This window comes from Entelurus aequoreus, linkage group LG21 (assembly GCF_033978785.1).
Source record: "Entelurus aequoreus isolate RoL-2023_Sb linkage group LG21, RoL_Eaeq_v1.1, whole genome shotgun sequence".
NCBI classification, from domain to species: domain Eukaryota; kingdom Metazoa; phylum Chordata; class Actinopteri; order Syngnathiformes; family Syngnathidae; genus Entelurus; species Entelurus aequoreus.
Window position 1 is genome coordinate 34,797,855 of NC_084751.1, and position 13,223 is coordinate 34,811,077.

A 13,223-nucleotide genomic window follows, 5' to 3' on the forward strand; every position below is an offset into this window, starting at 1 on the left:
GATCCCGTGGGTGCTTTGGGGCCCGAGCACCCACGTTGGATTGATGGCAACCTAAAATCTTCAAAATTATTTTTGATAAACCAATTTTGTTAATTTTGTGTCAAGTTTGGTCCGTTTCGCATAATACATAAGTCACAAATCATATAGTCTATGATTAACAAAGTCTATTCAAGATTCAATTGTCCTCGATAATGAACTAATGACACAATAATCTTGACTTTGAACACTATACACGAGAGAATGAAACGCATACTTAGTCAACAGCCATACATGTCACACTAAAAGTGGCCGTATGAACAGTGCCAAAACTGTCATAAACATGTGCCATATAGTGAAACCACACTAAACAACAACGGCAAACACAGTATGGAAGAATATTTGCACCGCAACACAACATAAACACTACATAACAAATTCCCAGAATCCCCTGCAGCACCAACTCTTCCGGGACGCTACAATATAAACAAACACAATTGGTGGATCTACACTTAACATCCACTGTAATGATACCACATACAATAGCGTATCTAGTCGATACTACTATGATTACATCGATATTTTTTAACATCACAAAATCTTTTTTCGTTTTTTTTAGTTTATTTATATTATGTTTATAAACTCAGGAAATATGTCCCTCGACACATGAGGACTTTGAATATGACCAATGTATGATCCTGTAACTACTTGGTATCGGATCAATACCTACATTTGTGGTATCATCCAAAACTAATGTAAATTATCAAACAACAGAAGAAAAAGTGATTATTACATTTTAACAGAAGTGTAGATAGAACATGTTAAAACACAAAGTAAGCAGATAATAACAGTAAATGAACAAGTAGATTAATAATTCATTTGAATGGTTTGTCCCTCATAATGTAGACAAAATAACAGAATGATAAATGACACAATATGTTACTGCATACGTCAGCAGACTAATTAGGAGCCTTTGTTTGTTTACTTACTACTAAAAGACAAGTTGTCTAGTATGTTCACTATTTTATTTAAGGACTAAATTACAATAAGAAACATATGTTTAATGTACCCCCAAAAAAAATAAAAAAAATAAAGCCAATAATGACAGATTTTGTGGTCCCCTTTATTTAGAAAAGTACCGGTACCAAAATATTGGTATTGGGACAACACTAATACACACACACCGAGCACCCACTGGCAGAAATGTAGCTCGGCGCCTATGGAGCTGCACAATACTTTTTGCAGTCCAATGCTCCAATAATGTCATTCACAACATTAATGGCAGCGGTTATTGTGCTGTGACGTTTCCTAAAGCCTGACTGATGTTGTGATAGAAGACCATGGTTGTCTAAAAATTCTTTAAGTTGTTCGCTAACAAAATATTCAAGAACTTCTGCTAATTTAGAGATGGGTCCGTAGTTGATAACAGCTGTGGGATCACCTCCTTTCAACAAAGGTAAAACAAAGGCAGGTTTCCATATGTTAGGAATCTCGTTACTAGACAAGGAAAGATTAAAAATATGCATAAGCGGTTTTGCAATAAAACCAATGGCTGACTTCAGAAAAAAAGGGCTCAAGTTTGTCAGGACCTGCAGATTTACCAAGATCCACTAGTTTTAAGACCCTCTGAACCTCAGACACATCAAAGGATGAAAGGATGCAAAAGTACAGACATATAATCGAGCACCAACGCCAAGTACTCGCAGCTGCAGAAAAACATATGCAGGGAGTGAACATGAAACAAAATCTGTAATATTTATTAACAGTGAACTTGAAACACAGTCAGCTGCTTTCACTTGGAGTATGAGAACATCAGAAGACATGCAGGATTCATCTCGCAAGGTATGCTATCCAACCCTGTAAAGGCTGTCAGCTGTGCAAAATACAGAAAGATTTTGATGCCGAAAAATCTGAGACATTTTCTGCATTAAAATCTAGGGATGTTCTAACTTCGATATTTTTTTATCAGATATTTGTCTGAGATGAGCAACAAAGAAAACAAGTATGGGATTATAAGTGGTTGTGAAATCTCCAATAAAAAGTCCTGCAGTGTGTTTTCTTGTGCAAAAATAGTCATTTACGAAAGGTAAACATGGTAGGCTACAGGCCACCAGGAGCTAGCAGCTACACAACAGCTAAGCACACAATAGCACACCAGTTAAACATACATGATTTGTATCCTTACATTGAACAATATCGCAGTCTAAAACAGCACATTTGTCAATACAAAACGAGTATCAAATAATTATATCTGCATATTACTTACACATTTAATGCAAAGTCTCAGAGACTTATTGGAACGTATCCAGTAACAAAGGGGGCCGCATTATTCAATGAGCTTAACTTCATAAATTCTTGTGAACACTGGATGTCGCCTGAAAACAAAGTACTAATTCATCCATTCATCCATTTTCTACCGTTTTGTCCCTCTCGAGGTTGCGGGGGTGCTGGAGCCTATCCCAGCTGCACTCAATTCACTTCAACTTATAGACAAAATAAGTCCATTCCAGATGGATTTTAATAAATAGCTTAGTATAGTTCATATCACTACTTCTGCATTACTTAAAATATACAGTATTACTTGTACAATATTACTACTACTTCATTATTTACCATATATTACTTGTTCAATACCACCGTATTTTTTGGACTATAAGGTGCACTTAAATTCCTTTGTATTTCTCAAAAATCGACACACAAGCACCGAATGTACGTATTAATTTTGGTTGTGCTTATCGACCTCGACGCAATTGTATTTGGTTCATGGTGTTATGATTAGTGTGACCAGTAGATGGCAGTCACACATAAGAGATACCAGTGTATAATGAGAGTGTGGTCAACTAAACAGCAGGTGCCACGACTGCTACCCAGAAATTTTTTATTTTTTTTGACACACCTAGTATTTAATTGTATTTTTGGACTGTATATGCCAAAAATTCAATAAACAAATGTTTAAAAAAAAACAAAACAAATAATCACGATTGATTAATTAAATTCTATTTTTTTTTTTGACAGACCGAGTATTTGATTGTATTTCTGGACTGTATATGTCAAAAATTCAATAAACAAATGTAAAAAAAAAAAAAGAACAAATAATCGCGATTGATTAATCAAAATCGATTTTTTTTTACACACCTAGTATTAAATTGTATTTCTGGACTGTATATGTCAAAAATTAAATAAACAAATGTTTAAAAAAGAAAAACAAACAAACAAATAATCGCGATTGATTAATCAAAATCGATTTTTTTTTGGACACACCTAGTATTAAATTGTATTTCTGGACTGTATATGTCAAAAATTCAATAAACAAATGTTTAAAAAAAAAAAAGAACAAATAATTATTGCAACTAATTAATTAAAATAGATTTTTTTTCTTTGACACACCGAGTATTTAATTGTATTTCTAGACAGTATATGTCAAAAAATTCAATAAACAAATGTAAAAAAAAAAAAAGAACAAATAATTGCGATTAAATAATATACATATATATATATATATATATATATATATATATATTGGACACACCCAGTATTTATTTGTATTTCTGGACTGTATATGTCAAAAATTGCGGTCACTTTGACGTTAGTCTTTCTGACGAAATAAACCAAAATAATATGCATACTGTATATATATATATATATATATATATATATATATATATATATATATATATATATATATATATATATATATATATATATATATATATATATATATATATATATATATATATATATATATATATGTACACATACTCCAGCTCATAAACCTACAATGCAACATGCATTTATTCCGTATTTGATACACTCTGCTGCTACATTCCTGCAGTGTTCCGTGACCAGAAGGCTCTCTAACACGCACTCGAAGACTCAATAAACGTAAAAAAAACCTACCAAAAAAATGAAATCATTACCCTCATTTTGCCAACATTTTCATTAGCTTTGGACCAACAATCACAAAAAAACGATGACTTTTCAGCTCAAAGTTGGTAGCAGTCATGGCGCCCTGTAGTCACGTGAATACCTTTTGACCAATCATTGAGAAGATCGGTAGAAACCCAGTTGGTCACACTGTCTTTATACATGACTCGTATAGGTGTGGACTGAAGTCTGACTACTCCTGTTCAAAGAATAAAGCTAGCAAGCACCCATAAGCAAGCAACACCAAACTTTGATGTTTCATTGAGAATATAGAACATTAAACACAGTGCTGAAAAATCAGTCAAAAATGTTTTAGTATGACTTTGGCAAGCTACAAAGCCGCACAGCTTGATGGAACTCAGATAATTATTGCTACCATAGTTAGACATACTGTGCTGCAACACAGAGATATAATTATGGTGTGTGTATAAGGACCTCAAAATGGCACCTATTAGGCGACATTATCTGGCGTTTTGTTTCGCAATATTGTGCAAAAGCAACTTTTCTTACTTAATACTTCCGGTTGTGTACAAAACTCAAAACCAGTGAAGTTGGCACGTTGTGTAATTTGTAAATAAAAACAGAACACAATGATTTGCAAATCCTTTTCAACTTATATTCAATTGAATAGACTGTAAAGACGTGCCAACTTCACTGGTTTTGGGTTTTGTATTTGGGATCTGCATAAATTTACACGCATCCTCTATTGCAGTCCGGGCCATAGTCAATAAGCTCCTTCTTTTTCTTTATCCTCTCGTAAATTTTGGGCACTGCCTCTTCGAGAATTGTTTGGAACCAGAATCAAAAAAAGAACCTGGAACGAAACTCGTCCAATTTCAAAAGATACCCAACCCAACTCAGGACCTGCACAGTGTCATGCGTGTATGAGGTGTGATCGTGTATTTTAGGGGTCTATGCTCACTGGGGCACATTTTATGCAGGGAACTGTTCTTAAAATTCCCTAGATTCCCGGTTGATAAATTAGCAGATTATAAAGGTTTCCTTTATACTGTAGTTAATAATATAGTGCTTCCATGTTGGAAATCTGACAGGCGAGATAAGCGATTAGGAACTTGGACTATAAACAGATCCAGTTTCAGTTTTAGAAGTAGACTGTGCTGCTTGGCTGTGGTTCAGAATTAGGATGCATAGAAGACTCTTTGTTTTCACTTGAAGCTCTCTTCAGTCACCTTCTCAAGGATCTAGTGCTCGCTTCGAAAACATCCCAAATGTTTTTTTAAAATGTTGTTGCTACCTCATTTTGATTATGAACTTTGAATGTATGGGATTATTTATGTCTGTTGTGTTCTTTGTTCTCCAAGGAGAGTGTTGTCTTTATTTCGTGGTCCTATAAACGTCTGCTTAGTAATCAGGAAGTTACAGTCGTGGTCAAAAGTTTACATACACTTGTAAAGAACATAACGTCATGGCTGTCTTGAGTTTCCAATAATTTCTACAACTCAAACATTCATGAAGTTTGGTTCTTTTAAGAATTTATTATGGGTCTACTAAAAATGAGACCAAATCTGCTGGGTCAAAAGTATACGTACAGCAATGTTAATATTTGGTTACATGTCCCTTGGCAAGTTCAATTTTTGTTTCATCTGACCACAGAACTTTCCTCCAGAAGGTCTTATCTTTGTCCATGGGATGTCAGATGAAAACAAAAATTTTGCTATTTGGCCACAATACCCAACAATACTTTTGGAGGAGAAAAGGTGATGTGACGACCGGGTCGCATGATGATGCGGGGTTCGTTCTCCCAGGATGCAGACGGACTTCGAACACAGCGTGCAGGTAGGAAATGATTTATTTTAGAAATAAATCAGACGGGAACAAACAAAAACGTGCTCATAGCACGGAAGGCAAAAACTAAGGGGGGCTAGCGTGGGAGCTAGCGAACAAAAGAACCTAGCGTGGAAGCTAGTATACAAAGCAGGAATCAATACTGTCGTCAGCTGTTGCATAAGGCAAATTAGGAAGCCAGACTGACTGACCGGAAAAGGGTGGAATAAATAGTGCTCTGATTAGTGCTCGGGAAACAGGGGAGCGTCCGGAACACCAATCAGAGACAGGTGGAAACAATAAGCACCCATGGAAACAGAAAACAAACTCAGGGGTGCACAAAAACAGAAACTGAGGGAGTCCAAAAACCAACAGAACGTGATCCGGGAAGCGGATCATAACAGGTGAGGCCTTTAATCCCAGGAACACCATACCTATCGTCAAGCACGGTGGTGGTAGTATTTTGCTCTGGGCCCGTTTTGCTGCCAATGGAACTGGTGCTTTACAGAGAGTAAATGGGACAATGAAAAAGGAGGATTACCTCCAAATTCTTCAGGACAACCTAAAATCATCAGCTCGGAGGTTGGGTCTTGGGCGCAGTTGGGTGTTCCAACAGGACAATGACCCCAAACACACATAAAAAGTGGTAAAGAAATGGCAAAATCAGGCTAGAATTAAGGTTTTAGAATGGCTTAAACGTGTGGACAATACTGAAGAAACAAGTCCATGTCAGAAAACCAACACATTTAGCTGAACTGCACCAATTTTGTCAAGAGGAGTGGTCAACAATTCAACCAGAATCTTGCCAGAAGCTTGTGGATGGCTACCAAAAGCGCCTTATTGCAGTGAAACTTGCCAAGGGACATGTAACCAAATATTAACATTGCTGTATGACCCAGCAGATTTGGTCACGTTTTCCGTAGACCCATAATAAATTCATAAAAGAACCAAACTTCATGAATGTTTTTTTGTGACAAACAAGTATGTGCTCCAATCACTCTATCACACAAAAATAAGAGTATTGGAAACTCAAGACATCCATAAAATTACACTACCGTTCAAAAGTTTGGGGTCACATTGAAATGTCCTTATTTTTGAAGGAAAAGCACGGTACTTTTCAATGAAGATAACTTTAAACTAGTCTTAACTTTAAAGAAATACACTCTATACATTGCTAATGTGGTAAATGACTATTCTAGCTGCAAATGTCTGGTTTTTGGTGCAATATCTACATAGGTGTATAGAGGCCCATTTCCAGCAACTATCACTCCAGTGTTCTAATGGTAAAATGTGTTTGCTCATTGGCTCTGAAGGCTAATTGATGATTAGAAAACCCTTGTGCAATCATGTTCACACATCTGAAAACAGTTTAGCTCGTTACAGAAGCTACAAAACTGACCTTCCTTTGAGCAGATTGAGTTTCTGGAGCATCACATTTGTGGGGTCAATTAAACGCTCAAAATGGCCAGAAGAAGAGAAATTTCATCTGAAACTCGACAGTCTATTCTTGTTCTTAGAAATGAAGGCTATTCCACAAAATTGTTTGGGTGACCCCAAACTTTTGAACGGTAGTGTATATGTTCTTTACAAGTGTATGTCAACTTTTGACCACGGCTGTATTTAAAAAACAAACACTTCCTCAAAAATAAACAAATCATTATATTATGTTCCACCTACACAACATGTCTGTCTCACTTCTTCACATTCATATCTATGCACCTGTCACACACACACACGTCAGCGTTCCCCTCATTCATTCTAAAAGCTCCATCATTTTGTCAAACTTAATGACTTGTAGGATCAGATATGATCTTATGAACTATGTTCGCCATATGCCCTGTTTTTTTTCCCCCAATGTGTCTCTCAGCACTTTACCTTCCACATCATTAAAACGACCTCATGTATTTGCTTGCTGTAATGCTCTCAAAATAAACTTACAAGTTTTGCAACTCCAAATCTAATAATACACATATTGATCTACTCAAAATATGTATTCATCCAACATTTTTAGAAATGGGTTGTTTTGCTGAAGATTAATCATTTGAGGAAACGTACTGCAAATACCATCGCACAGCAGGAGCGGGATGAAGTCTCTACACATGTTTGCACTAAGTGCAACAAGGGACTGTCACTCAAGAATTGGCTTGTACAGCCATGCTAGGCGTTGTCAACAAACATGAATGTACCGTATCAACAAAACATCAAGTTAAAATTTGAAAATTATAATTAAATATGTGCATTGTATAATTACAACACTCATTAAAACTGAAAATATATTACTAATAATTGACTAAAATAGGATGACAAAACTATTTAAATTAAAAAAAAAAAACTATTAATAATAATTAAAGTACCATTACAAAATTTAAAAAAATTAAAAATAAATTAAATAAAAAATTAAACATCAAATCGAAATAAGTGTCTGACACAAGAGCGTAAATTAGCATGGTCATCTGTGACTAAGCTGCCAAAGAAGATATCATTTGAGACATTGGACTGAAAGTAACAGGAGTGAGTTTTTAGCAAAACATTTGCAAATAGGATTGATTTGATCAGGTTTTTATGCTACCAATTCCGACCGAGTTAGATCTATAGAAAATATATTAAAAGAAACAAAAAAAAAATGTCAATTTTCACACATCTCTGGAAGAGGTCCAGGGAGCCCCTAGAGCGGCTCCCTGGACCCCTGTTCTTGGCATTACTTTTTATGTTATGTATTATCTGTTCTTTGATTTTGGTTATTTCTCATGGGAAAATGTATTTCAGTTTCTGTACGATTTTTTTGTTCGACCTTTTGGAACGGGTTGCCAACGAAAAACTTACCACTGAACAGTTCTTAGAGATTTTAAAAAAAAAAAACGACTTGGGGCGGCATGGCGTAGTGGGTTGAGCGGCCTTGCCAGAAACCTGAGGGTTGCAGGTTCGCTCCCCGCCTCTTACCATCCAAAAATCGCTGCCGTTGTGTCCTTGGGCAGGACACTTCACCCTTGCCCCCGGTGCCGCTCACACCGGAGAATGAATGATGAATGAATGAGTTGTAAAAATGAATGATGGGTTCTCACTTCTCTGTGAAGCGCTTTGAGTGTCTAGAAAAGCGCTATATAAATCTAATCCATTATTATTATTATTATTATTGATACATGATGATATATAACACAACTGTAAACCGTTGCATAACCTCAGGCCATTTGAATGTTAGTCGGCTACACCTGGACTACATTAACGGTTATTACTGTGTCCCTCCGTCAGTGTCAGTCTCCTCAGCAGTCTGTCTGCAAGTACACCTGACTCACCCACTGCTACGAGCCCTATGAGAACCCTATGGAGGCCCACAACCTGACAAAGGGCTGTAGGCAAGAACACACACACACACACACACACACACGCACACACACACACACACACACACACACACACACACACACACACACACACACACTTGTATGTGTTACCTTCTTGAGACCTCCGATAAATTCCTACCTCTTGAGGACGAAATTCTAGATATATAAATATTTGTATTGACACCATTAATAATATATACATACTATGCAAATACAAAAAGATAAGCTTTTAGTTATTTTTTATTTTTTGTTTGTAATTTGTTTTTAATCTTCATTATTTACTTCAAGTTATTACAGTATGTCTCTATATGCATATGTATATTTTTTTTTAAATTAATTTTGACGAAAGGGGGCGCATTTCAATTTCTTACACACACTTGTTATTTCATATGTTGACGAGAGGAGCAGCACTTTTAAAACCGACACGCAGTCAATTTGAAAAATCCCTCCTTTTTGGGACCAACCTAATTTTGATAGTTTTCACCACCAGGAGTGCAAATGAGATCTCTATTTTTTGTGACAAACGAGTCACGGACCACAGATGGCCCCTGTGCCGCACTTTGGGCAACCCAGCTGTAGAAGCTCACTGTTAATGGCCACTATAGTCTTAGTATCGTAGTGTATTTGTTCATCCTTTGGTCACATTTGGGACGCGGGTTGTCTTACGTCAGCACCGGAAGTCGTGAAATCAGCTGTTCACCTGGCGGGTTCTTTCGGGGATGGATTTTAATCAATCAATGTTTACTTATATAGCCCTAAATCACGACTGTCTCAAAGGGCTGCACAAGCCACAACGACATCCTCGGCTCAGATGCCACATCAGGGCAAGAAAAAACTCAACCCAATGGGATAAAAATGAGAAACCTTGGAGGGCGACCGGTGCAATGGACAGTTGAATAGGGAAGTCCTTCTTTAGCTGCCGTCTTGTTTTATCATATAATGCTGCCTTTGCACCTGTCAATGTTTACTTTTGTATGCATTGATTGATTGATTGATTGAGACTTTTATTAGTAGGTTGCACAGTGAAGTACATATTCCGTACAATTGACCACTAAATGGTAACACCCGAATAAGTTTTTCAACTTGTTTAAGTCGGGGTCCACTTACATTGATTCATGATACAGATATATACTATCAGATATACTATCATCATAATACAGTCATCACACAAGATAATCACATTGAATTATTTACATTATTTACAATCAGGGGTGTGGAGGGGGCGGGGGGGGGGGGGGTAGGATATGGACAGCAAGTAGTGGACATAGAGAGAGAGAGAGAGAGAGAGAGAGAGAGAGAGAGAGAGAGAGAGAGAGAGAGAGAGAGAGAGAGAGAGAGAGAGATCAGAAGGCATAGGAAAAAGTATCTGCATTTGATTGTTTACATTTGATTATTAGCATTTGATTATTAGCAATCCGGGGAGGGTGTTAGTTTAGGGTTGTAGCTGCCTGGAGGTGAACTTTTATTGCGGTTTTGAAGGAGGATAGAGATGCCCTTTCTTTTATACCTGTTGGGAGCGCATTCCACATTGATGTGGCATAGAAAGAGAATGAGTTAAGACCTTTGTTAGTTCGGAATTTGGGTTTAACGTGGTTAGTGGAGCTCCCCCTGGTGTTGTGGTTATGGCGGTCATTTACGTTAAGGAAGTAGTTTGACATGTACTTCGGTATCAGGGAGGTGTAGTGGATTTTATAGACTAGGCTCAGTGCAAGTTGTTTAACCCTGTCCTCCACCTTGAGCCAGCCCACTTTGGAGAAGTGGGTAGGAGTGAGGTGGGATCTGGGGTGGAGGTCTAGAAGTAACCTGACTAGCTTGTTCTGAGATGTTTGGAGTTTAGATTTGAGGGTTTTGGAGGTGCTAGGGTACCAGGAGGTGCATGCGTTATCGAAAAAGGGTTGAACGAGAGTTTCCGCCAGAATCCTCAAGGTGCTTTTGTTGACCAGAGAGGAGATTCTGTAGAGACATCTCGTTCGTTGGTTAACCTTTCTGATTACCTTGGTTGCCATTTTATCACAGGAAAGATTAGCCTCTAGAATGGAACCTAGGTAGGTGACCTCATCTTTCCTGGTGATAACAATGTCACCCACTTTTATAGTGAAGTCATTGACTTTCTTAAGGTTGATGTGGGACCCAAACAGGATGGATTCCGTTTTATCCACATTAAATCAACAAAAAAATCCTGACTTTGGAGCAATGTTCACAGACTCTAGTATTTGGCTCTCTATCAGATGCAATGGTTTTCCGTATTGGGACCATGATTTCGGTCCTAACTTGTTCACCGGTCCTCATATGGAAGGCACTTTTCCTTGTAGATGTCTCAAGAAGGGTAGCAATACCAGAACGAACACACACACACACACACACACACACACACACACACACACACACACACACACACACACACACACACACACACACACACACACACACACACACACACACACACACACACACACACACACACACACACACACAAAGAGAGAGACAGACAGACAATGAAAACGTGCTTCTAACTCAAACGACAAGGTCCGTAAATCTCGCCAAGACACAGGTATGCAAAAACTCTTCGACTGGCTGAATCTTGCAAGCAGCAGTTGATTGACCTGGAAAATTGAATGACAGCAAAAGTGTGTTAATTTAGAAAATATGTAAAAAAGTAATTGTCAAAAATGTTCCTGTCACTATAAAAGTTTAAGCAGATATTTCTCGTTACGCGCACAAAGCTTGATGTGTTCTCTGTCTGACTTTCTGTTGTGACTGTGCTGAGCTCAGCATTAACGCTGCCCTGTTTCTTCCTTATTATTTTACTCCCAGCAAGACCACCCATGTTCCAAATCCCACTGTTGGTTGGGATCAAAGTGTGAACCCAAATCCCCAGTGGTGGTCTGGGAATATAAGATTGTCAAGCATGCACGGCTGAGAGGTGGGGGACCTCAAAAGGCGCCGGAATATTAGTATAAATAACTGGCTTCCCACCTAAGACTGATGGCCTTTACGAGCTCAGCCTCAAATATCACGTTACTGCAGTGGTGTGCCTTCTCTGCTGGCCTAACGTAACCAGGAATCATGATCATAATTAAAGATGAAATTATTTTTGCATTTACTTTCCCTAATTATCTAAAAGTAATCATATTCTCTTCATGTCATATTATGCTCCTTCCAGTGCTGTTGTTTTTAGTTTTAGTTTGTATCCAATCAGAATTCAGGTAGCTTATGTTGCCATTCTGTACGAAATCTGCCCTGGGTCTTCAGAATCAACCATGCGGGCGTCCGTGCACTGTAAGTGAACAGGCACATACAGTTGAAAAATACCGTATTTTTCGGAGTACAAGTCGCACCGGAGTATAAGTCGCACCTGCCGAAAATGCATAATAAAGAAGGAAAAAAACATATATAAGTCGCATATGAAAAAAACTGCGACTTATAGTCCGAAAAATACGGTAATTGCGATAGCCAATCAGATCACGAGTTGTTGTCAGTAAGGCCTTCTAGCTGGCCTCACGTTGAACGTGACATTTATGCGTCCTGTGATTGGATACTCACCGGGACCACTAGCGGATGAATTTGAGAACACATAGGGTTGAGAGACAGTTGCGAAAGCCAATCAGATCACAAGTTGTTGACAGTAGCCTATCTAGGCAGCCTGACGTTAACGAGACTGTGATTGTATACTCACTTATCATTCCAAAGTGAGTATCAATTCACAAGTTGCAATTTAGCTGGAAGCGGGAAGTAGTCAGAAGGAGAACTAAACGTTGGTTAGGTGGCAGATATATTGTAGCGTCCCGGAAGAGTTGGTGCTGCAGGGAATTCTGGGAATTTGTTCTGTTGCGTTTATGTTGTGATGCGGTGCAAATATTTTCCCGAAATGTGTTTGTGGGGAGGCGTGGCCGGCAGACCGACAGCGAGGCAGGGCACGCCGGGGCCGACTCCAAGATGGCGGCGAGGAGGCGTGGCCGGCGGTCCAGCGGCGAGGCGGGGCATGCCGGGATCGACGCCGTGATAAATGTCAGGTGCGTGGATCGCCCACCTGGGCACAATTATATAATCTCCTCTCAATGAATAAAAGGGCGGCAGCCGAGAACGACGAGAGAGAATGAGTTGGAGAGTCAGCATAAATTAAAGTACCAATGATTGTCACACACACACTAGATGTGGTGAAATTTGTCCTCTGCATTTGACCCATCCCCTTGGGGA